The following is a 25,821-nucleotide window of genomic DNA, read 5'->3' on the forward strand; positions in this document are numbered from 1 at the left end:
TATGCTAGCAATGTGATTGATGGTGGGACCTTGGACTATGTTGTATCAGATTGACCTCTACAAAGGTTCGAGACTGAATAACTAAGGTCAGCCACATAGGCATCCCAGGCCTACTGACTGAGGGAAAAAAACCTGGACACCAAGGCTCAAGTGACATTCTCTGGTTGGCAATATTCCATACATACTGTCACACATCATTGCCAAGAGAACTGAGTGATGTCCAGATGATTCGACTATGAGGGAACAAACAGGAGTTTACACCTGGACTCTCCTAGACTTTGCTCTATGCACTCAACTTTTCTAATTTTAATGTGTATCCTTTCTCTGTAATAAACCATGACTATGAGTATAACAACATTTCTAGTGTAATCACTGAACCTGAGGGTGGTTATGGGGACCCCTAACTCAGAGGTTATTCCCCTTGTGATGCCAATGAGTAAAATAATAAAACCTATATACATTTTCCTGGAAGCTATTCAGATAGGTTGGTCTGGATGAGTCAGAAAGACAGGATCACTGTCTCTTTATCAGGGGATTATTTAACCTGCTTATCTGAGAAGAGATCCCCTGGATAGCATCAGAATCTCCCAGGTGGCCAGTCTACAGCTTGTCCAAAGAGGCAATTCTTTCCTAGGATCAAGCTTGCCAAATTCTTTATACAAGTTGTAAGAGACATATGGCTGGAAAACAGGTAAATATCATTCATAATACAACCAGTCCATTTCACTGTGATCTTTCCTTACATATCTTATAGCCCACAGCCACCTCATTTTTTTTCTAAACAAGCATAAGAAGTTTCTCTTATTTAAGAATATTCTCTTAAGAATATTTACCTTGCACCAGAAACCAACAAGATGCCAACAGATTAACAAATGCGGCGGACATCCCATTATCTTATACATTGTTCTACTGAATAATTAACGGTAATAATAAGGAAGAAAGGCAAAATGCCATCTGCTTTGGATAAATCTTTTAGGAAGACTTCAGAAAAGTCAGACAGAGTCATGCATGTCCCAGTTCTCGTGAAATTTGTACACACAGATGAAGGTGCAGTCTTAGCTTACAGTGTCCCTGTGAAATTCCAGACATGTGGACTCAACCACAGCCTGTGGAAAGCGATCCAATCTCAAGTGGCAAAGCTGTGCTCTGCCTGTAAGGTTCCATGGGCCCTTGAACTGCCTCGGCCTGGCTGCCAGTCCCTCTCAAACTCACCTGCTCATCACTTCTCTTCTGTTTTTCCTCAACTCAGACCCCTTAGTCACCCCACAGCCAGCTCTTCACTCTCTCACCTCCCCACATTGCTAACATGATTCCACACTTTCCAAATATCTTCCCTCCTGCATCCCTCCTGCTCTCTAACAAATACAACAGGCAGGATACCACTTAAGAGTATCATGTATGTCTGTTAATATCTGTGCTCTAATAGGTAGTGCAACAGGCCTTGAATGAATGTGCAATGACTATAATGCTGAAAGCTTCAAGGCACAAGGCAGTCCCAGAATCTACCTGTATCCTTCCTTAATGACCTCACTCGCCATGCTCCATCCCTCTGCTCAATCGAGAATACATATCGATCGGCGATTACACTTAAGTAGCATTTACAAACCATATTCTATCATTCTTCTAAGTGGTTTACATGTGAACGAGTTTAGATCCAAATAATGTAAATTTAATTTTAAAAGCCATCTTTAATATGTATAGAATATAATTGTTAGCCTGGATTCTAGAACAAGGATTGGCAAATGATGGGCCATGGGACAAACCCAGCCCATACCTGTTTTTTGTAAATAAATTTTTATAGAGCACAGTACTACCCATTTGTTTATATATAGTCTGTGGCTGCACTTGTGCTGCACTGGCATAATCTAATGGAGATTGTCTACTTTCCAAGGTCTAAAATATTTACTATCTGACCCTTTACAGGAAAAAAAAAGAAAAAAGAAAAAAAAAAGTGTGACTCTCTGCTCTAGAATATCAGAGTAAGAGCTTTAAAAATATGTATTACAGGTCACCAAACATACTGAGTATAAACCTTTAGTAACAGAGACAAAAATAATAAACAACCTTAAAGAAGGAACCTCTGAACATAATGCCTCATTTTATCAATGAGAAATGTGGAGTCCAGAAGAGCAAAAGGACTTACTGACATTCACCGAGCCAGACATTAATACTGACATTCACCAAGCCAGACATTAACCTAGTCTGGTCCAGACAGAGCCCAATCCCTCACAGTACACAATTTACAATATATCACTTGGCATTGATAAGTAATGACATTTCCAGAATATTTTATTCCATTAGCTTTATATGGCCCTAGTTTCTTTCCACTAAAACGGAAAGGGAATCATTACCCAATTCATGGACAAATGTTGAATGTTCTTTACACAGTCACACAAAATCATGTCGAAACCCCAGCTAATTACTATACTTCCACTTCCTCCCGGAGAAAAAGCGAAACTTCTGGAATTCCTAGCGTGGCCTGTTAACTATCTATGCTTTCATAAAATTTACAGGCCTCACTCACAGGCTTACTAAGGTACCAGTAGCCCCAAGTCAAACACTCAAGATGTTAAAAGTGTATGTTTTAAATGAGCAACACGAGCTGACATTTATGGCTTGAGGGCTGCTCCTGCCAACAGAGGTGAATGTCCCAGCATCCCCAGGAGAGCTCTGCCGTGCGCACCTTCAAATCACCAACCTTGACAAGGACAGGTTCACAGGTGGTATATGGTCAGAGGAGACAGAGAAAATATATGCTGGCTTTCCTTTTGTTTTGCCCACTTTGGTTCATTTTGGTGAAGTTGTGGTTATTGCATTTCCAGGTATTAACCTGACCCGGACCAGAACCCAGTTGTCTAATAGCTGCTCTCGTTCCCAGCAGGCAACGAGGCCCCTGTGTAGACAAAGAAGGCGCTGTGTTTATGAATTCCTTGCAGCGAATTGTGAATTCAGTGTCACAGCCACACTTCTAATCTTGTTTTCAATTTTTCTTGTACTCGTTTCCTGATGTTATCCCCAAAAGACTTCAGAGACCCTTTCCGCTCTGTGCCCAATTTCATGTCATTCATCATGGTCACCTCTAATCACTTGCTCGATCCCATTAATGTCCCCTCACTGGGCCATCCACAGCCAGGCGCACAACAGCCCTGCTTTGGCGAACACGCTGAACGATGCTGTGTCTGGCCCTGCGCTTGGAACTAGAGACACTGCAGGAAAGGACACAGGGAAGGTTCCTCCTCTCTCATTAGGTATCTATTCTACTGACAAGGACAGAATCAATACAAGAATGAGTGCCACGATATAAATAAAACAGGTTGATTTTTAGAGTGTGGCTCGGAGAGATATTATGCCGTTTCCAGGGAAGACTGCTCTGCTGAGGGAGACATTAAGCTGAGGTCTGAGTGATAAGAAAAAGCCACAGCGGGAGAAGGGCACTGCAGGAGGGGGGCTGGCTCCAGAGAGGCCCCAAGGTAGGGGTGAGCCCAGATCAGGAGCCGCAGGAACACGGCAGGTGTGTGTGAGAGGAGAGCTGAGGGGGGCCCAGAGGGAGGCAGAGACATTTCAGATAGAGTCTTGCAGCTTAAGGCGGAAACGTCTAGATCTTCTTTTGTGGAAGCAATGAGAAAACCCTTGCTGTACAAGGACAAATAGGACTGTAGGCTTTGCAGACCGTGTGGCCTCTGTCACAGCCCCCCCTCCGCTGCGGTCCCTGCAGACAAATGTAAGGGAGCCGCTGTGCTGCGCGCCCATGAGAAGATACTGAGAGTAAAAGGGGAGGGGAGCCTGGCTGCGGGCCGAGGTGTGGGGGGCAGGAGGGGGAGATGAAGGGGGCGCATGAGCTCCTCTGCTTTTTTATTTTATTTTTCATTTTTTACTCTCATCTGAAAATACATTTATTGATTTTAGAGCGAGAGGAAGGGAGAGGGACAGACACATGGACAGGAGAGAGAAACATGGACAGGCTGCCTCTCCTACAGGACATGACAGGGGACCAAACCCGCGCAACCTGGGCGTGTGCCCTGACCAGGGATCGAGCCCGCAACCTTGTGAGGTACAAGGCGACGGCGCTCCAACCCACCGAGCTGCCAGGGCACTTGGCATCTTTAAAAGCTCCTGTGGCCCTTGTGTGGAGAATGGACCACAGGGGACAGAATGCAGTCCAGGGAGAAGGGAATTCCGGGCACATTTCGGAGGTGTCTGAGCTAACTGATGGGGGAAATAAGGAGACGAGAGGCCTTAAGGATGACACCCAAGCTTTCTACTAGAGCAACTCAATCTCTGAGGCGAGTTCTGAGATAGGACAGATTGGAGGAAAAACGGGCTTGGGGGTTTGGGGGTTTGGAAAATAACCCAACAGTTCTTTTATGGATCCTAAGTGGAGATGCCCTCTGGAAATCCCAATGGAGAGACGAGTAGGTAGGTGCAGGGTGGCTCTGTGGCTCAGGTGCGGTTGAACTGGAGATAAAAATGTAACAGCCGTCAACACGCAGATGATAGTTAATACAGTTCTGATTGGGATAGTAAAGGAAGCAGGTTAGGACAGGAAGGAAACGGGTCCTGCACGGAAGACTGGTGGAATATTGAGCAAAGGAGCAATGAATGCGGGTAGGAAGGAATGAACGGTTCCCTCTTCTTCCCGAGCGGGGTCATGTTACTCCTCTCCAACCCTCTCCAACTCCTAGAGGTCACTGCAGAATTTCAGAGCTAATAGCCACAATGCTATTGATCTTAGAATTAATTTCACTGTTTAACCGCATTCCTGAGACCAATAAGCCATTTATCTGCATGTGTCCCAATTGGATACTGTTCCTCGTGCCATAAATGTAAGTTCTCACCTCCCCTCTCACCCCAACTCTTGCCACAGAAGGGACGGCCTGTGATCCCAGGTAAATCCCAGCCTCACTGAACGCGCACTTCCTCTCTGCAGGCTCCCTTGCAAGACAGAGGCTGCTGGGAGTAATCAGATGGGTAACCAACATCCTTTGTGAACCAGTTACTAGACAGTTGTTCTCATTTGTTCTGCCTTCCAGTCAACCCATTGTATGTGCATGAGCAGGAAAAGAGGCGGGCGTGTGTGTGCACGTGTGGTGTGCAGACCGTTTAGCTCTGCCTGTCTGTGCCTCGGGGTATGAAATGTAACAGATGTTACAGTAACTACAATGCTTCATGCTTTAACAAAGGGAAGGAGGTGGAGAGGCTGGCGTGTAGGCTCTTTGGATTCCAAATCAGACCAAAAAAAAAAAAAAAGACTTTGCATATAGTTATAAGAAAGTGCCAGTGGAAAAGAACCCCCACGAAGTTCAAAGGGACCTGTGTTTAATCAGACAAAAACAATTTTCATAGCCTCGGGAACCCACTTGGTGTGCGAGGAAGTTGTGCAGTTGGATGGTATCAGGCACTGAAGCCAGCATGCCTTTGTATCCTACTCTCTTTGTTTGCAACTACTGTTCAAAGAAATTCACTGTGTAAAGCATATACTGAAGTGGATCGACCGGTGAATTAACATCGTCATGAAAAGGAGTTTCCTATTATGAGCAAGATATCAAGTGGCTTCTCAAATACAGGAGTCGCATCTAGCTACAGAACTGCCTTCTTTCCCAGCCTCCATGGCGGGGCCTGCTTTGTCTCCTCCAGGGATGCTCTCATACACCCAGTGATATGACCACAGCTTCCTGTCCACACCTATGAGCCCCACTTCAAGAAAAAATCCTGAACAAGGGGGAGGCAGAGGCTAGCAAGATATAGAGAGGAATTTTCTTCTGAAAAATCTTTCTCCTTCCTGGGCCCACTCACACAGGGCTTAGTCCCATTCCTACCTGAAGGTCACATGCATGGCCCAAGCTCCATCTCATTAATTATAACTGTCGACAAGCCATTAAAAATCTCATTTCATTTTACTGTTCACCCTCCTTTTAACTGGCTTTTCATAATTATAATTCTATTTTTGATATACAAGCCTATTAAATTTAATGCCATACAGAGATTTCAGAACTTTTGAAGAGAAAAGATGAATGCTAGACTGTGTCCACTAAAGGATGTGCAGTCCTTGCTTAGGAACATGTAAGGGGGAAATTGCAATGGCTTCTATTTTCATAACTAGAGAAAGAAAAGTCAAGTTAATTACATATGGTCAGTATAATAAGGCTGTCTGTCTGGAACGGCTATGATTAGTGAGAATTGTTTGCACAAACAGGATCCACCAAGCTGATGACGCCAGCTTGCATTAGTTTTTTTTTTCACCCCACTGGGTACAAACATTTCTATTTCTGTTCTACCCTAAACATAAACACTACTACATTAAAGATGCCTGGAATAGGAGAACCTGGCAATATCTTTATAAACTCTGGGGTAGATATAAACCTCTTTTCAAATGTTGAGTCTGCTAAAAGGATTAGGGTGACAAGAGAGGGTAGGAGGACTGTTACCCAAGAAGCTGTCATTTCAATGATGTCAAGATGACAGCCCCAGGGGAGCCCTCTCCTGACTGTGCGAGTAGCTCCCACTAAAGAAGACACACAGAGGACTGATCAGACTGATCAGGTACCCTGTGCAAAGATTAGAAGGGCGTCTGAGTCTCTCAGGTCTTAAAATATATAAGGTAGAATTATTTATCTCTACGTCAAATAGTCTAATATGGATGAATGTTTACGGATACATCGCTAATCTCACTTTTTAAACTAAAGTTGTTCAACCCACATTATTTGGACAGAAATTATGAGAATACCTTTTTCAGTACTGAAATTCAACTAAAACAGAAGGGACAGTCGAGTTTCAGTTAACTTGCCTGAAGAGAGTGAATCATCCTGGAGCACAGAGCAGGGACACCGGCCCCAGCCATTCACAGAACCCTGTCACTTCCTCTTCTTGAACATGCTTCCCTCTGTCCCTTCTGCTACAACTTTGGTTCGGGCCACCACTCTCTCTCTCATCTGCACCACTGCTCACCTGGCTATGCCAATAGTCACTCTCTCAGTGCCTGGGCCACCCAGTGTCCCCTGCCGCTGACTTCACATCAGCACCCTTAGATGAAACCTCAGCAAACCACACCGATCTGGCTCCGACCCCTTTCCCCTTGCTGTCCAACACGCACTTTGGGCTCTAACTGTATCAAGGACTTTGGGTCAGGGTAACAGAATTTAGGATGGTAACGAGACTGTTTTTGTTTAGTTTCTAAATTCAATATAAACAAGAATTTCAACAGTGACATCATCTGTCAGCAATTGCCTTGGAGCCCTTTCGGCTGTTCAATGAACTAGTCACCATATAAACCACAATTCACCTCGGTAGTGGGTCATCATATCTCTGATCTACACTGTTTGGAGGTGAATTAGAAGTCACCATCGAGCATGGGCACACACTTAGATAACATATAGGGCATTACCCACAAGAATGGGATTTTGATTCTGTTACAGACCCAGATAGAGTACAGATTTCACAATCTTAAAAAATTTGTGAGGTTGAATATATTTCAAAAGAGACAAGATGTCAATAGTCTAAATATCAGTAAAGGTGTTTTTCAAAATACTTACATTGAGAAAATAAAGGCATCTATAAAGAGAGGTTAGATTAAGAGACAGAGACACAGGAAAGATGACCTATTTCAATATTATTCCCCAAAACAAATTATTATTACATCCCATACCTTGCTTTAGATAACAAGACAATAGCTATCAAAAGTAATGAAGCTTTAGCATACGCCCTTCAGGAATTTTATTTCAGATGATGGTGAAAATAATAAAACTGAGATGAAAACAATAACACCAGTATGGATAGATATTGATTTCATACAATATTCTAAGAACTAAGCCAAGCAACCCTGTGGTTATTTTATACATACATTCCCAAATCTTTGCAAAAGCCTTGAACACAGATATTATTATTCACATGCTTCATGCAAGAATACTAGAACTCAAGGAGCTAAAAAGCAAAGAAGAGCAAGAAACACAAATGACGAATGCTTTTAATTGTACAATTTTCTCTATCCGTCTATGATTTATCTTTTGAATGCCTTTTTTTCCCTTCATCCTATTGGAGAGAGTAAGTTGTTGGGAAGCAGGGAAGTAAATACGAAGGCATTCTCTCCACCAGCACCTGTGAAGTCCTTGCTTAGGGTGCAACAATAAACAAAGCAGAAATCTCGCCCTCCAAAAAACCAAGTCGATGCAGGACCGTGCACTTTCCTCACTGAAAATAAGGGAAGAATACATGGCTCTTTTTGAGAGAAAAGCAAAGGAGTGATCAAAATTAGACCATCATGACCTCTTTTTTTTTTTCTGTGATCCAAGACTGGCTCCTATATTTCTTACATGTTATGACTTGTAGATAAACACTTAAATGAATTCCTTACTTTGAATTCAAATATGGATTGATCTATGCCTCTCTAACTACTACATTCACACAGCTTTCCTCAGAATTTTTGTCCAGCTCATGTCTTCTTTACTACATCTATTCTCTGTCACTTATGTATCGTGGCCTCTTGCTCTGGCCATCTTGATTCTACTTGTGTTTCTCTTTTATACACTTTAAAATCTGGTGGGAATCGGTCTATTATATGGGCTGGGGGATGTAAGTTGTGCACTGATTGTCTCGTTGAGGTTTAGTCTTTAACTCTGAGCTCATCTTCGGTAAGAATAACTCTCACAAGAGCCCACAATCCAGCAACTATCAGGAGCACTGCTAGAGAGTAGAAGACTAGAAGGCCCTCTTAGAGTCTAAGATTTTGTGTCTAGATGTCAGTTGTCTATTTCTTGACTCAGGGCTCCTCCCTGACAAGGATAGTGCAAGTTTGGGTCCCCCATGGGAGCCCATAGAGCAGGCTTGGTGTTGCAATTTCTCCTTCATGAGTCTGTTTCCACCCACAGCCAGCTCCTTCCCTCTTCTATAGGGATGATATGCAGTCCTTCCAGACTTCCACTTCTCAGGTAGGACAGCCCATTGGGGGTGTAGCTTTATACGGGAAGTTGAGCCCCAGCTCTCCCTGCCTATCAGCACCCCCACCACCCATTTCTCCCATCTCTAAGCATGTCTGAAAACTCTAGCCCCTAAGGCCCTTACATCAGTGCACAACTTACATCCCCCAGCCCGTATGTGTATTCATACAGAGGATTCCAGACTTGACTCCTGTTTTCAATAGCTGTCCCCTGGGATTTTCCCTTTATAGTTTCTGGGCAGCTCTGTATTTGGTAACACCATTATATGAGAGTGAGGGACTTCTCCCATAAACTCAGTCTGCTGTTTTGCTGGCAATCTTTTATAATAACTGTCTTCATTATGTTTTCATCAGTTTCTCAGTAACCAGGAATACCACCTTAAACAAACAGAGTATTAGCTGAATGCTCTCCCAACATTTTCCTGTTGACAAATATTAACAGTTTAAATCTTCAGGGAAGAAGTATATAATTTTCAATCCCTACTTTCTATTCTACATCTTCCTTTTCGAAACAGAATTTAAACTACTAAAGTAAATCTAATTTAACTGCTAATTACAGCCAAAAAAAGAGAACATAAAAACTAAGTAAACACAGTTAATCTACTTGCCCCATGGTTTTGGAATTCAGCCCACACACATCCTAACCTCTGTCCTAGGCCCCATGTTAGAGAAATACCAAATGTGAGATGATTTCAGTGGTTAGTAACTGAGGTTAAAGCAAAAACTCTTTAGTCGCACCTGGCCAGCATGGCTCAGCGGTTAAGTATCAACCTAGGACCCAGGAGATAGCAGTTCGATTCCTGGTCAGGGCACACGCCCGGGTGGCGGCCTCAGTCCCCAGTAGGGGGGGGCATGCAGGAGACAGCTGATCAATGACTCATCATTGATGGTTCGATCTCTCTCTCTTCCTCTCTCTGAAATCAATATATATTTTTTTTTAAAAACAATTCTTTAGTTTCCAACTCAAATCTTAATGTTTATGTGCAAAACCATCTGAAAATGATTACAGAAATCATGACCTGCCCCAAAACCATTCAGCACGTCACTTGGGGGGTCCTCAGCAGGAAATCGAGGCATGATATTTGTGTTGTGTCTCATTTTTTGTTCTGCATTTTTATTTCTTTTAATATAGTTAGAAAACCCCACTAATTAAAGATTCCAGTGCTCCACAGTCCATTTCATTAGAGCAGAATTTTCATGAGCTCTTACAGTGGTGTGTGCTTCTTCGAATAGTGCTTTGTTTGTGGGGTTATGCAGCCAGGAGTTCATCTCAGACTATAAAAGGCATAAGTCCTTCTAATCTATGATGAACAATTATAGCACACAGGAAATCATTGCAAAGCGCTGATATAATCTTTTCTGTTTTACTCCATCTGAAAATGCACACTGGCCCGTTAATGTTCCACAGATGATAAAAACAAACAGAGCAGGGAGGCAGATGCGGTCATGTGCTGGGTCTGCCCTAGAAAACAGGACGGCCGCTACTCCACCTACCGCAGCAGAAAAGGGGGGCACGATTCTATGGCAGGGCACGCAGGGGTCAAAAGCAAATTGCAAGGAGAGAAGATCTAGAAGGTCACATGGTTGCACTGGCTGAAGAGCTGCTCCAGCCCTAGCAAATGTTTTTACTTGGCTTGAAGTCTTAGAAAGAGTTGTTGCTGCATAATAGAATTACACATCCTTTGGGAGATATCTTTGTCTCACTTGGAGTGTGAAATTCTTGGCGATATCAACTGAAGCATCACATAGGTATGGAGGCAGAGGAACCCCAGAGTGTTTGAGAATTACAAAACAAACCACAAACAGAGTATTAGCCAGCTACACCCCTCAGCCCCCTGCCCAGGAACAGTTACATGGTTCTGGCCAAGAGATGCAGACCTGCAAGGAGTCCGCTGCTCGGTTGCAACAAAAACAACTATTAATCCATGCAATGGGGTGACTGAATCAAAACATAAAATGAAATAAAAAGGCATCTCAAGTGGCCAGAAAAAAAAAAACGGGGGTATATGGAAGTAGACAGGGCATGAAACAGGCTATAGCTGAGAGAAAAACAATATTTCATTGGTTGCTTAAAGAAAAAGGTTGCCATAAAAACCGGGGCGCTCAGGTTTGGCTCAGGAGGAAAGGGAAGTCCTAAATAAGAACAGTAATGATAAACACATGCAAAGCTCACTGTGATCCTTCCATTTTTACTTTCACTGCTGCATACGTTAACTTTTCTCATAGTGGCCATCTTTAACAACCAACCATGTAAATTTATTATTTCCACATGTTCTTCCCTTTTTCCCCCTAAATTCCAAACATTGGCCTCAAGAACTCTTAAAAACTGAATTGAATCAGAGAAGACATTGAGCAGAGAAGACATTGAGCATTTTGTGTGGACACCTTTGAGACTGAAGAATTTATATATTATAAATGGTGTAAATAATACATTTGGCCCTTAATACAAACATATTTCATAGCCTTGCATGAAATTCCTACTACATGTCTATATCAGTCATGTTTCATAGGTCTAGATAAATTTTTTCATATGAAATTTTCATTGGAGGAAAGTTACTTATATTCACAAAAACACCCTGATAGAATTTTAAAGCTTTCCCATTGAGAGAGGGCTTGCCTTTATCATGTCCCTTGAGGGGAAGGAGAGCTTAAGAGGTTTCAAATAAACAAATTATCCACATCAATTACTAGTAGTTAATCAGAGCAAATATAGAATGAGATTAAAACTACAGGAAGAATGGATTCTTCTGTGCCAGCTTCCATGTTGCATAATTATCATTTCTACAATTTTATGACATGAGTTCCTTGAGAACAAGAACCTACCCAGTCATCTTCAAAGGCCGTCAAATTCCCATTGCCCATTTTAGGACACATGAAAAGGCACCAACGGATTTTTCTATTCCCTCACGTTTTCATGCATCATCTTTTAAATTTCAAGCCATTCAAGAATACTTTTTTTTTTAATGAGAAAATACATGAATGGAGAATTCTTGCTCTCCTTCACTGAATCTCAGATTTGGTTGGGAATGATCTGCTAGGGCAGCGATTCTCAACCTGTTTCATCTCATGGCACAAGTAACTAATTACTACCATTCTGCAGCACACCAAAATATAGGTTATACTTTTTGCCAACCTGACAAGAGAAGAGATATCATTTGGATTCATTCACAAGGGAGGGCTATTGCTGTACTAGCTGTCTTTTTATTTGACAATCTACAGGGAAAGAAATCAGTGTTCCTGACTAAATAGTCAGGTATGTTTTAAAAATTCTTGCAGCACACCAGCTGAAAACCACAGTGCTGGGGGTGCGTTTTCTGTTTCTGGGCAAGAGCGAATCTAGTCAGTGTTTCAATTAAAGAGAGTATCTTGAGTAATCATTGTTCAGAAAGAAACACAAGACAGAGTAGACACTGTTTATCAAGCAGGGTTTTAGAATATAAGAGGAGAGACAGACGTAGTCCATGGAGCAGACAGAAGGATACACACTTATGAATATTCACGGAGCAGATACACCAGAACCAATTACCCGGCTGTGGAGACAAGGTTAGCTGCCCACCAACTCTTCCTTGCTAACAAAACCTACTTTTGTTAAACAGTAGGACTGGGACAAGATTAAGGCAAGTGAAGTCCTCACCTTGAGTGTCAAATTTAAGAGGGGGCCAAAAAACTCACCTATCAAAATAACACTTTAATGCAATATTTTTAAAGATCTAAATTTATGCCCCTAAGAAATCCCTAAGAAACAAACTACCCACATTTTAAATAAAGACATTAGAGCTCCAATAGGGCTTGGCAGGAGACTGCACTGATCCAATCCTGATTTAAAATCCAGATAGTTTGTTCATTATAAATTTTGTCATGAATATTGATTTTTTAAATATTACATTAATATATTACTTATTTTTATCACTAAAATTTTTGGTACCTCTTAAACACTGCATTCCAAATTGGTTCCACACCTCACCCTTGTCCCTGGCCTACTGGACTTAGGGGCTAAATTAGGATTTTCTCCATTCCCCTTTGGCAGACACTTGCCTTCCCCTTGTACCTAGAGTCAGTCATGTGACACAGCTCTGGCCACTCGCATGTAAACAACTCTTCACATGAAAGCTCTGCCTTTATGTTGATTTCTGACATGAAACAGATGAGTTAAGAAGTTGGGTACCCTCCAACCGCCCACCGCTGCCTGCCTCCCAGTGCTGCCAGCAGCCATCCAACCATGAAATAAACACAGAAGGCAAGAGGATGACTGAGCACAATGACAGAGCTTGGGTCTTGCTGACACTTCCCAACCAGCCCTGACGAGACTAATTCTTTACTTCTCGTTAGGTAACAATAAGTATCCTGATGTTTTAAACCACTATATGTTGGTTATCTGTTACTTACAGTCCAGATATTTCTAATTGATGTTGGAAGCCTAATAGCCAGTCAGCTTTCAGAGAGAGAGTTTCTGAATTTCACTGCACTGACGACTTAAAATATATGTTAATATTTCATCTCTGAATTGTTTCCTTCTAGGTAGCAAGAAAAAATGCTAAGTCTAAAGGGGAATATGATTCTAAACTCTCTGTTACTTAACTATGGCAATGTATGAAAATGTCAAACCAGTCTTCATATAAACTATTAATTTTTCCCACTAAATAAACTGTGATACAAATGTTGTCAATGTCAACAATGTCAAGAGAATCTCAATTTCTATTTTGCTTTTATGAAACAGAATCTGATTGTGTTATTGTTTGATGATTAAGGGAGGAGGGAGTTATCTTGAAGAGATAAAGAATTGCCCAAATGTCCCTTGGGCTACCTGATTATCCAAGTTTAAAGAGCAATAGAATCATCACTGTGGTAAAGCCTTTCATATATAACCCAATATACCCATTTTTCACTTAAATTGAAACCAACCAGAAAGACAGTAAGATATTTTCTTTACATCAGAGAAGTAATTAATAGCAGACGTATAAAAAGTAATTCTAGGAAAAGTTTTCCTTTTCCTGGCCCAGTTATCTTAAAACATGAACCAGGATGCTTTCCAAAACACAGGAACGGCAACCTGTGCCAATACTTTTATACAGTGCTGGAAGCCAACAGTCCATACCTGAGCTTTCCAATGTGAGAGTCACCACCAATAGATGGCTATTTATATTTTCATTTTAATTAAGTAAAATTAAATAAATTAAAAATTCATTACTTTAGTTGCACTAGCAACATTTCAGTGCTCAATAGCTGCTCATGGCTCATGGCAACCACATTTGCCGGCACAGAATTTGAACATTTCCATCATCATAATGCTGCTTTATGCTAATGAGCCTCTTACTGCCCCATTTCTCTTTGCAGTAGTGAGAAGTAAAAGACCACCTACAGAAAATTAGTCCTGAAAGGAAAAAAGAGTTGTATGCATTATAACCAAAGGTACTGTGGCTAAACAAATGCCTCTCCCATTTCCTCTCCATGGTTCTGACAGTTAATTCCAAGAGGTACTATTACCTCTTTTTTAAAATTCATTTTTATTGAATTTATTGGGGTGACATTGGTTAATAAAATTATATAGGATTCGGACGTACAATTCTGTAATACATCATCTGTATATTGTATGGTGTGCTCACCACCCTAAATCTCCTTCCAAGTAACATACAAATCAGCAATGCTCAGATGTGATGACATCGTCTCAAAGCACATATAAGTCAGAAATATTTTCCTCCAAAGATTACCCTTGGGCAGGGGCAGTTTTTAAAGAAGAAACTTTCTATACAAATTATCTCTCTAACGTCAAGTTAACCTGGATTATTAGGGTTTTTATCTTTCAAAATAACTTGGGGGGGGGGGCTTGACTGATTAAACAGTTTATGTGGTGGGTCTTCATTAAAGACCTGAATATTTTGGATTTTAGGTAGCTTTTATGATATACACACCGTTACACATTTTATTAAATGTTACATTACATATGATTCATCACTACTCTCATTGTAGAGTTCTCACATGTTTGGCCTTAGTGCCAAGGAAAGTAGCACTGTGTGTTGACAAACTCAGGCTACTTCACAAGCAATTTGATTACTGGATCCTACATTCTTGAAAAGTCCATGCTTCTCCACTCCTTTACAATTGGAGCCTATACATTTTTGAAGTTAGGTTCACTGAGGGATAATATAGACACAATAACATCTACCGACTTAAATTCAACAACTTTTAACAAATGTATAAAGCTTGTCACCACCTCCTCAATCGTGATATAAAATATATGTATTAACTTATATGTTCTCTCACAAACCTTTGCAGTGATATTTTTTTTCCCTTACCCTGTATCCAGGCAACCATTGATAGGTATTCTGTTACTTTAGCTGTGTCTTCTATAGAATTTCACATAAAAGAATAATACAGCTCTTGAGGTCCAACCGGGTTTGCGGAAAGATGGCCAAACGCACCAAGAAGGTGGGAATCGTCGGTAAATGCGGGACACGTTATGGCACCTCCCTCCGGAAAATGGTGAAGAAAATTGGAATCAGCCAGCATGCCAAGTACACTTGCCCCTTCTGTGGCAAAACCAAGATGAAGAGACGAGCTGTGGGGATCTGGCACTGTGGCTCCTGCGTGAAAACAGCAGCTGGTGGTGCCTGGACCTACAACGCCACTTCTGCTGTCACGGTGAAGTCTGCCATCAGAAGACTGAAGGAATTGAAAGACCAGTGGAAGCTCCACACTTTGAAATATTGCTAGCCTATAATAAATGGGTTCATTTATATATTTAAAAAAGAATAATACATAATATGGAGTCTTTTGTATCTGGAATCTTTTACTTAGCATAATACTTTGAAGATTCATCCATTTTGTTGTTTATATAAATAGTTTGTTTCTTTATATTGTCCATATATTCCATTTTACATAATTAACTTGTCTACTCTCACTGATGGACTTTTGAGTTTCCCATTTTTGGTTGGTATAAATGAAGCTGCTGTAAACCTTTGGGTATGAATCTTTCTGTAGACATTATTTAACATTTCATTACCCTTGAGCAAATACCTATGAGCAGATTTGTTCATAGGTATTTGCCCATCTTAAATTATTAACAGCAAAGCATAAGAGGTCCAGATCCTCCACATTCTCACCATGATTAGTATTATCAGTCTTTTTTTATTTTAGTCACTCTGCTGCATGTATAGAGATATCTCATCATGGCTGTCATTAGTATTTTACAAACTGTATAAATCTCTGGTCCATGTCTTAAAATTTGAATTATTTATTTTCTTATTAACTTGTAAGAGTTTATTTATATATGTGGACACAAGACCTTTAGTAAACATAGGTATTGTAAATATTTTCACATAGCTTCTGGCTTGCATTTCCATTTACTCAATGGTGTCTTTGAATAGCAAATGTTTTTAATTTTGCTGTGGTTCAATTTACCAGATTTACCTTTGTGTGCTTTTTGTGTCTTTGCCTAATCTAAGATCACAGACATTTTTTTTCCATAGGTTTTCTTCTAGAGGTTTTATAAATTTAGCTCTTTAGGTCTATGATCCATTTCAGCTCATTTTGGCACAGAGATGTCCAATTTTTCCAGTACACTTTGTTGAAAGAACTATTATTTCTTTGTTGAATTATGACCAGTTTGTTTAAAATTTATTGACAATATGTACGTGGGTCTAGTTCTGGTCTCTGCCTTCTATTACATTGATTTACATGTTTATCCTTGTGGAAACACCACATTATCTTGAATTCAGGCACTCAAAAGAGTAACCATCCTTTTCTATACTAGAAGAATAGAATTAGTACTTTTTTCCCTTAAATATTTGTTAAAATTCACTATTGGAGAGCTTTGGATTTGAAATTTCCTTTGTTGAAAATTTTTAAACCACAAATTTAACTCCTTGAATATATATAGAATTAGTTCAAAGGTCTATCTCCTCTTAAGTAAGCTTGGATAGATTGTATCTTCAAAAAATTTGTCCATTTCACCTAAGTTGTCAAATTTATTGATATAAAGTTGTTCATTGTTTTCTATTACTATTCATTTTACTTCTATAAGTTCTATAGTGATGTTTCATTCATTCCGAATATTGACAAATATGTCTTCTCTCTAATTCCTTATCAATATGGTTAGAAGTTTACTGATACTATTGGTTGTATTAAAGAACTATGTTTTAGTTTCACTGAACTTCATTAGTTTTTTTCCCCTTTTTCCACTTAACTGGTTTTCCCTCTTATCTTCATTTTATTTATTTATTCTGTTTACCACAGATTTGATTTGCTTTTTTTTTTTTCTATTTCCCTATGAAGCAACCCCAAATGACTATAATGGATTTTTCTCCATCCCTAATATAAGTGATTACTGCTATAAATTTCTCCTTAAGCTCTGCTTTGGGTGCATACCAAAAATTTAGATTAAGTTGTACTTTTGTCATTCAGTCGGAAATATTTTAGAATTTCCCCTTTGATTTGCTCTTCAGCCTATGAGTGATTTAGAAGTATATTACTTAAAGTCCAAAATGATTTTCCATATGTCATCTGGTTATTGATGCTTAGTTTGACTCTGATGTACTCATAAAACACACAGGCATAATTCTAATCCTTTTAAATGTATTGAGACTTGATTTATGCTGGTTTATGTTTGCAGTCCCTATTACTGTGCTATATCTTAGAAACTACTTCCAGTGAGCTGAGCCAATCATAGGACTCATTTATTTCCTTTCTCTAAGTAATTACAATCCTGCTATGCCCTCTACCTATGGTACATTATCTGAAAACTGTAGTTTCTAATATTTTGTCTGGTTTTCTTGTTTAAAACAAGAGGACAAATCAAGACACCCCCTTTTTTCCATCATGGTTAGATGGTAAAGTCCCCTGTGTAATTTTTCCATTTAAAATAAACAATCATCTGTTTATCAGATCTTGGTGAAACAAGAGACATATTTAATGGAAGCTCTCTGACAATCTGTATACAATTTCCAAAGTTAATAATAGACGTTATAGTTTAAAACTCTTACGGAAAAAGAATTCACATTCATATATTCTTCTTTGGTTTGCATTTTTAGTCCCAAAACTATTGATTTGGGTTTCAGATTTATACCTGGATTCATGGACTTACAATCTAAGATTCTGTGACCCCACAGTGAAACGGAGGGTTTATGATTCCATGATGGAGCTTTATTTTTATAGATACGATTTTTTTTAGTAGGGCTGATCCTTTAAAATTAAAAAATAAAAGCATTTGAATGGATAATGCTTTCATTTATTCTAGTCCATTTTTTTCAATTCAGACAATGTTTAAATCTGGCTTGAACTAGCTATGCAATGACTGAGATTTTCCCTTTAACCCTCTAAATGAGAAGATCTCAACAAACCTTTACATTATACAGTGATTACCACTAACACCCAGACAAAAATCATGAAGACCAAATATTCACATTTCTTGTTCACTTCATCACTGCTGGTTTTTCAAATTACTGTGCCTCACAGAGTATTAAACAACTACATTTAAGCTCAAAGTCCGCTATTTTTAATGTTGGATATAATGACCTCTGGGATTGTAGTTCTCTGTACTTTCACATACACACAAAAATACACATACTCTTAACTCTGATTTACCCTACTCAATAATACTATGAGGGTAGCAGTATCATTCCCATTTTTTAAGTGTTAATGGTGGCACAGAATTATTAAGCAACTTACCCAAGGTCAGACAATTAATAAGTCACAAGACACAACCCCAACACCTGGTTTCCTGACCGTGTTGCTCTCTGCATTCCTCAACAGCTGGCTGACACTGCCTCGGTTAAGGGAGCCAGACCAACTTCTGAGACGTCTCTAAAAGAGGTAGAAACCTCATACAACACTGTTTCTTAAAGATTACTAGGGCAATTCTTTCTTCGGCCACTATTGAAGGGATATTCATATTAAACATATGTGGCACGTGCCATGATAATCTGAAGTATCTGACAGATATTCTTCTGCCAAATGGACCCCAGTCTTGGCTTAGAAACTCTGGGGCCCTTCAGTGCCTTAGTATCCCTCTCCTGTTAGCAAATTAATATCAGCCTCCTGCTTTTTGGTGTTCAGAGCCAAGTCTCTAGATTTTAGCCCATTAGGCCACTGTAAAGGGAGGAAACATTTTCTTCACTGGGCTTCCCGGAAATCTGACTCTCCGTTCTCCATTTTAATTTGCTGTCTCATCTCTCCAAACTCCATGCACTGAATGGCTCCAAGGCTCACTCAGTGGACCTCTTCTCTTTCCAATCTACACTCTTTCCTCTAGAAACTTCATCCAGGCTATGGCTTTAAATGATGTCTATATGTTAATAACTCCCAAATGCCTACCTCTAGCCAAAATTGCTTGCCAGGGAAGTTCAGTCTATCCTGGTACAGCAGCCAGGGTGACTCTTTTACACCATGTTAGATTGCATTGCTTCTCTACTCAAGACCTTCCAGTGGCTTCCCACCTCACTCAAGATAAAAATCAAAATTCTTAAAGGCCCTATGAGTCCTGGCCCTCCTTACCCTTTCTGACCTCATCTCCGTTACTCTCTCCTGAGGCTCACTCCATTCTGGCCATCCTGACCTCCTTGCTATTACTCAGGGCCTGCCAAGCATGGCCCTGCCTCAGGGCCTTTGCACTTGCTCTTCCCTCTGCCGTGAACACTTTCCTCAGTTATCCAAAGGTCTTGCCTCCTCACCTCCTTTAAGTCTCCACTCAATGGGTCCTTTGTATAAGTCACAATCCAGCCAGGAGAACAGAAATCAACTTAGGTAGCTCAAACAGAGAAAATTCAACAGAGGGAATAGGTTGTAAAGGTATTGCAAGAACTCACAAAGCATAAGAATAGAGGCTGGGGCCTGGGAAAGCCAAGAGGAAGAACGCATGGCGCACAGAGACGAGCAGCTGCTCACAAGCTGGAGTGCAGCCCATGCCTGTCCTGTGCTGAGCTCTTCTCCAGCAGCTGGGACTCCAGCGGGAATTGCCAAAAAGCCCTGCTGGCTGCCCTGCGCTCCTCCGCCTGCTCAGCAACTGCTGGTTCATCCCATTCGCACATCCAAACAGGAATCCAGTTAGGACAGGAGCCTGAGGAATTTTTCTGACTCTGGCCAGTTGCACAGAGATTAAAAAGGGGCACATGTGGGGCTGAGAGGCAACAGGTAAACGCCTGGCACACCTGAAGACCCTCCCCCACTTAGCCCATTCCCTGCTTTGTCGTTTTCCTCAGCCCTTATCACTAGATGGCCTACCCTCTATCATATCATCCTATTATTGTCTGTCTCCCCTAATAAAATGTACACTCAGAGTCGGCCGAGACTTCTGCCCGTTGTGCTTATTGCGGCAACCCCAGTGACTGAAACCATTTCTGGCACATAATGGGCACTCAGTTAATAGCGAATGAATTACTAAGGAACTGGACCTCTGCTTTTATCTTCAAACAAACAGAAACCAAAATACTCTGGGGGCTGAAGCTAGGAAGACAGTGGCACAAAACTCAAAAATGCAAATGAAGATGGCAACTTTTAGGTGCCTTTGAGAGCTACGAGGGGCACCCGGTTAGCCATGCCTGGCGTCAGGATGTGGCCTCATCGATTTCAGCTAATAGGGTGTGTCACCTACCTCCCGCGTGCCCAGGGTGCTTTCCAGGTGGGAACAGTCAAATTGCTCTACTGCAACTTGTCACACCATGGATTGGAGGAATCTGTTCTGTTTGGAGGTTAGCACACAGCGGCGCTGAGCCCTTGATTAGGAAAGAGAATGTTTCCTGCCTCACGCAAGATCCTGCTCAAGCTCCCTGAGGCCGTCCCAGAGCCACAGGCGGGTAATGGGAAAGCAAAGAGAAGCCCAACTTAACTCCTCCCAAAGTGACCTCTGGCCATTTTCCCTCCAGAATAAAAAAACCTTCCGGAGAATTAAAACTTAAGGCGTTGATTAAGTCAGCTGGCAAGCTAAATGAGATTTAAAAACCTCACTGGAGTCTTTTCTTTGTCACAATGCAGCAGAAGAATGTCAACACTGCTGTCCACTGGAGTTGGCCTAATGTTGCCTCTCAAATGTAACCACGGTTGCTTACCTTGCCTTCGTACTAGAAGACAAGAGGTCATAAATCCAAGAAAAGCACTGCTTAATTGAAACTTTATACACCCTTTGTTTAATCTCCAACTCCTCCTTCGTGCATAAAATAAGGGCAAGATTTTTATCTACCTTCAGTGTGAGAAACAGATGAATTGCCCATTTAATGCTTAGGAAGACTATAATATGCCTAAAAATAAATAAAACACAATAACATACCATTTGAGGCCAAATGAAATGAATGTTTTCAATCAGAATCCAGACACTAGCTTTGCAAAACCTTAATCCCAGTTTTAACGCAGTCACATTGAACTAGTTTACTTACCAAGTATTCCATTTGCAGCCTTAAAATAATAAAAACTACTTCCCCACCGAGACAGGTCAATCAAAAAATGAAAATTTTATCTTAAGATAAAATATAGATGCTCGCTCATAAATTATTTCAACGGTGGCCCTAGAACACAAAAGGTTTTTGGGTTTTGTTGGGATGATTCTCAAAATTTAATAAATCACTTACAGAACCTAATCATTATTTATAAAAAACCTGCAACAGGGACCTTCTCGGGTCCCGTCGGCCAAAAGATCAATCACATCAGCAAAGTATAAGGCAAGTATTGGAACCAGCTTACTCAATGAGGCGCACAGAGGTGTTAGAAGAAAATGAAGGATGAGACCACTACCGCCTCTACGCATTTATGAATAATCATGATATACATACGTTATAGAATTGAACACTGGTATCTTTTTGAATATTCCATTTCTTTTCAGATAGCAAACCAGCAACAGAATTTAAAATAAAAAATGTATTCCCAAATGCCATCTTCAAAGTAAAAACAGGCAGTAGGCTTGTACCTGCTCGCTTCACTTGCAAACTGCTTTGAGTATTTCGCCCGTGTGATTCTGACATTACCTACATGAAACATTCAATCATATGCATAACAGAAATCAAAATATTTATGGAGCGATGGACTCTTTAAGGGTCCAAACAACACTTTTCTTTCCCAAGTAAACTCACAGGAGAATAACTCACCTCCTTAGTTTTTACAGAGAAAAGTGTGGAGTTTTCAACAATTTGTGGCGACTTGCTATGTTTTATTTGGATTCATATAAAAATATTAAAATTAAATAGTAAAATCAATTTCATACCATTTATTTTTAATTAAAGTAAATTTCCTAATTCTTCCTTGGACAAAGTAGGCCACTGTCATGCAGTCATGCACATGGTGATTTACAAAGGTCAAACGGCAGCTCTGGGAATAGATTACAGAGAGAAATACCAGAAACTATTTTAATCAAGGTTTACATACTAGGCAACTCTGAGCACTTGAAGCGACTCTAGAAATCAATCACCGCAGCTCCTGCTGTGATGGTGGGGGTCCTAGAAATTAGAGGAGACATCCAACCAGGGCCAGGACACCACATAACTGTCTGGGGCATTAGACACCAGACAGCCAGAACCTGAGAGAAAATGCAGTACCATGGGGCATGCATGGAACTGTAGGATGTTCCTGGGCTACAGGACACTTAGGGAGCCATGGGCAGGTATGGAACCATGGGGCTTGCAGGGAGCCGTGCACCATACGTGGAGCCAAGGCACAGAAGTAGTTCCTTGGGGCTCCTTCAGCATCTTCACCCTTGTCTTCTAAAAGGCTAGTTCCCTGTGCCTTCGAGAATAACTGAGGCCACCCAAGTTACGCCTTTCCCAGCCCAAAGAGGAGCAGGTGGCAGGCCAAGTAGAGCCAGTGCTCTGGGGACTGTGAGAAAGAACAGTGAGAGGCGGTTGGCAGTTAACAGAGCAAAAGGAAACGTGTATACGACCACCTTGCCAACTGGTAGAGAACAGCTTCCAGAGGTGGGAGAGGGGCTGGGGGTCCCAGGCAGTTAACACAAAGAGGAGTCAGCAGAGAGTTACAGAACACGTCATGTGCGTTTATTGTAAATATTTAACAAATTAATGCCTTTACTACAGACATGAGTACAGTGAAATGTAATTGTATGATTCCATAGAAAAATATTGGATTCATGAAAAATAATCATTCATCCTGTGGTATCAGATGAGAACCCAAGCTTAAGATCCTATGTTGGACCCTTTCAGTCATGATCTTTCAATCCCCTTTGACATGTGGGGATAAAGTCAACTGTTTCAATTCAAGGAACAAGTGCCATGCCCCAGTCCTGCCCCAGTGATGGCCCAAGCTAGGATACCCACTTTGATTCCTTCAGATGGCCTTCCTAAGATCTGGGACCAATTGCTAATCCTTTATCAACTGTCCATATAGTTCTTCTGAAATAAGTTTCAAAACAATTCTCAGGCCAATTAATGGTCCCTACATAGGAAGACACTCAACAGGAACACCAAGGAGTCAGAAATAAAGATCTCAGGGGCCTGGGATTGGAATTAATGGTACCCTGCCTGATTCTGCAGGCAGGAGCAACGTTAGGCATTAATACTAAGTGCTGCCAGCTAAGACACTGATGTAAGGCATTAAATTAGTCACAATATTAAGGCCCCAAGGCAAAGAAAGCCTGAGTGCGACATGTCTCACCCCACCAGTGGTCTTCCTCTGTGCTTAAAGTAAAATTCTTCCCCACTAACCAACTCCTATAACTGGAGCATGCTCTCGAAATAGCTGGGTAAACTTTAATCAATAAACAAACAAAAGCAGAATATGGCACGATCGCCTAAGTGAGCATTAAACATTTAAAACTCATTTCAGAGATGGTTAGGAGACTCAGTAACCATGCTGAGAAACAGGCTGTCTCAAAGGGTCACTATTTTTTTCCCCTCTTAACTGGAACAGACATTTACGCAAACGACAAGGACATAAGTGTGAACGGTGTGTCTGTAATGGGTCAGGGTGGTTTAGCAGCCCCTGCACAATCAAGGATAAATATTCCCGAACATGCAGCCAGGGAGCAACCTTGCAAGCACAGCAAGCTGTTAGCGCGTGTTGAGCAATGAACTCCGCCAGACGAGAGAAGCCCGCAGAGGCTGGGAAAAATAGTCCTGCCAGCATCTTCCGCTGGGCAGGTGAAGCGAATCCAGACTTCAAGAAAGGGAGGGGGTGGGGGAGAATGAAGAGGATAATGGGGGTCAAATCCATGGCGAGGAAAGGAGACTAGACTCGGAGGGGGGTGAGCTCACAATGCAACGTGTGGATGTTGTATTATAGAACTGTACCCCAGAAATTTACATAATACTGCTATTAACCGTTACCCCAATAAATTTAATTAACTCTAAAATATTTAAATAAATAAAATGTTAAAAAAAGACTTCAATAAGACGTGCTTGCTGCATTAAGATGTTACTATAGCATCCGTTCACTTCAAACAGCCTCTGTGTAGAGCGCCTCCCGTGTTACCACACTAAATCCTGAAATCATAAATGTACACAGAAGTCAAGATTTTATAAGTGAACACTATCCGGCCCTCCTTTTATTTCTCCCTTGTCAGTGTTTCATCCTGTTTTCTCAAACTGTCTCGTGGAGTCGTGCGTTACAGGAAAGTGACCACGGAGGGTATCAGTGGCCACCTGCTCAGCTGTAACATGAGCCAGCGCAAGGAGGTCTGGGCTGCTGGCACCCACAGGGGCCTTTGTGTTTCGGTCGACTTCCTTCCTAAACCCCCCATCCTCCAGGCCCGGGCCCTGCCTACTCCTCCTCGGCGGACAGGGAGCTTCTCAGGAGCTCCCTCGCCGTCCAGCCACACCCACCCGCTAACTTTCCTGCATCCGGGGTGCCCTGGCCACTGGCCCTCCAGCCCCACTGGAGGTGGGGTGGGCTTCCTGTAAGCTAATCCCCGCCTCGGTCCCGTGTCCTACCCCCTCCTACAGCCTGGGACTTTGCCTAATCAATTATCTCCCCCTCGCCTCTTGCATCACCGGGCTCCCTCCCATCACCATTTAAGGACGGTGAAGTAATGTTCTCTTAAAAGCCACCCCCTGTCCTCGAGTCTCTGCTGGCTGAGGCAACAGTTCTCTCCTTTCATAGCTATTTCTTCACCCCACGTTTATCCCTCCGCTCATCACCATCTAGTTTCTCCTCCAGCACTGCCCCAAACCTGCTCTGATAAATGCTATTTGTTATGGGTTGAACTGTGTCCTTCCATAAGACATGTTGAAATCCTAACCTTGGATACCTGTGAATGTGACTTTGTTTAGAAATAGAGCCTCTGGGGAAGTAATTTGTTAAGATGAAGTCATGCCAGGTCAGGGAGGTTCCCTAAATGCAGTATGACTGGTGTCACTATAAGAAGAGGAGAGAACCAAAAGACAGACACATGGAGAGAAGACCATGTGGCTCCAGACTCAGAGATTGCAGGGAGGAGTCTACATGCCAAGGAAGGCCAATGACTGCTAACAGCCACCAGAAGCTACAGAGAGGGGAGAAAAGGATTCTTCAGAGAGAACATGGCCTGACTCTGGACTTCTAGCCTTCAGAACTGTAAAAGAAGATATCTCTGCTGTTTCAAGCCACCCAGTCTGTGGAATTTTGGTACAGCAGTGCCAGGAAACTAATACAGCATTGCTTGCGGAATTTCTAGGAGGGTGACCCTGTGTTCCAGTTCTCTTGGGACATAGGACTTTCAGTGCTAAATTGGGAAAGTCCCAGGCAAACCAAGGTGAGTATGTCACTCCACCTTCTGGCCTACATCTTCCTCAAACTCTCTGCATCACTGAATACTCCCGATGGCCACCTCCCTCTTGAGAAGTCCTCTGTTCTTGGTTCCCATGATGGCTGGTTCTCAAGCAGATAATTCCACCTGATGGCAGGTACACAGTCAGCTTCTCCATCTAAAATCATCAAATCCTTCTAATCGGCTCCCCTTTCTTTCTTCCATATGGAAGGAATGGCCA

At 41.5% G+C, this 25,821-nt stretch overlaps 1 protein-coding gene and 1 pseudogene across 4 annotated transcripts in view; one reads left to right on the plus strand and one right to left on the minus strand.

Moving 5' to 3' along the window:
- Positions 1 to 25,821, minus strand: part of SEMA5A (semaphorin 5A) — a 362,170-nt gene that overhangs the window by 192,773 nt on the left and 143,576 nt on the right. The window lies entirely within an intron of this gene.
- On the plus strand, positions 15,325 to 15,640 carry LOC308554450 (large ribosomal subunit protein eL43 pseudogene; annotated as a pseudogene). Its single transcript has one exon. The product of its transcript is annotated as a large ribosomal subunit protein eL43 pseudogene (transcript).

The sequence above is a fragment of the Miniopterus schreibersii genome (assembly GCF_964146895.1).
Source record: "Miniopterus schreibersii genome assembly, chromosome: 3".
NCBI lineage: Eukaryota > Metazoa > Chordata > Mammalia > Chiroptera > Miniopteridae > Miniopterus > Miniopterus schreibersii.